Genomic DNA, 612 nt, shown 5'->3' with positions numbered 1-612 from the left:
TATTCCTCCTGTTTCTCCTGCATGTGTTTCTCATGTTGTTGCTTCAGATCCATCAGAGCTGCAAAGTCCTCCTTTTTCTCTCTGAATTCTTTCAATTCTTCAGCTTGTTTTCTGGCCTCCTCCTCATACTTCTTCTTCATTTTCTCTATTTCTGTTTTATATTTTCTGTCTATCTCTTTAAGTTTCTCTTCCTGCTCTCTTCTCATTCTGTCCTCTTCTTCTCTCTTGTTTTCAGATCTAACTCTCTCTCGCTCATATTCTTCTTGGAGTTTTCTATGTCTTTGTTCCTCCCGTCGTCTCTGTTCATCTTCTTGTTTTCGTTTTTCCCACCACTCATTTCGTTCCCTCTCCCAGTCCTCCTGTTGTGTTTTCATCACCTCTTTAGTCTCCTTCAGATTTCTGTCAAAGATTTCCTTTGATTCTGCTTCAGATCTTATTTTGTTCTCCAGGTCTTTAATTTTTTGTTCCCACTCCTGTCGTTGAGTTTCTTCCTGTTGTTTCTTCTTCCTGTCTTCTTCTTCTCTCTTCTCCTGTTCTTTCTGTGTCTGCTCACGCTCCTTCTTTATCTTCTCCTCCATTTCCTTGAGTTGTTCATCTCTCAGTTTTCTCTCT

This window comes from Seriola lalandi, unplaced genomic scaffold (genome assembly GCF_002814215.2).
Source record: "Seriola lalandi dorsalis isolate HSWRI2012SDOR001 ecotype SW California unplaced genomic scaffold, Sedor1 jcf7180002054951, whole genome shotgun sequence".
NCBI classification, from domain to species: domain Eukaryota; kingdom Metazoa; phylum Chordata; class Actinopteri; order Carangiformes; family Carangidae; genus Seriola; species Seriola lalandi.
Note: the sequence above shows the minus strand (reverse complement) of the source record.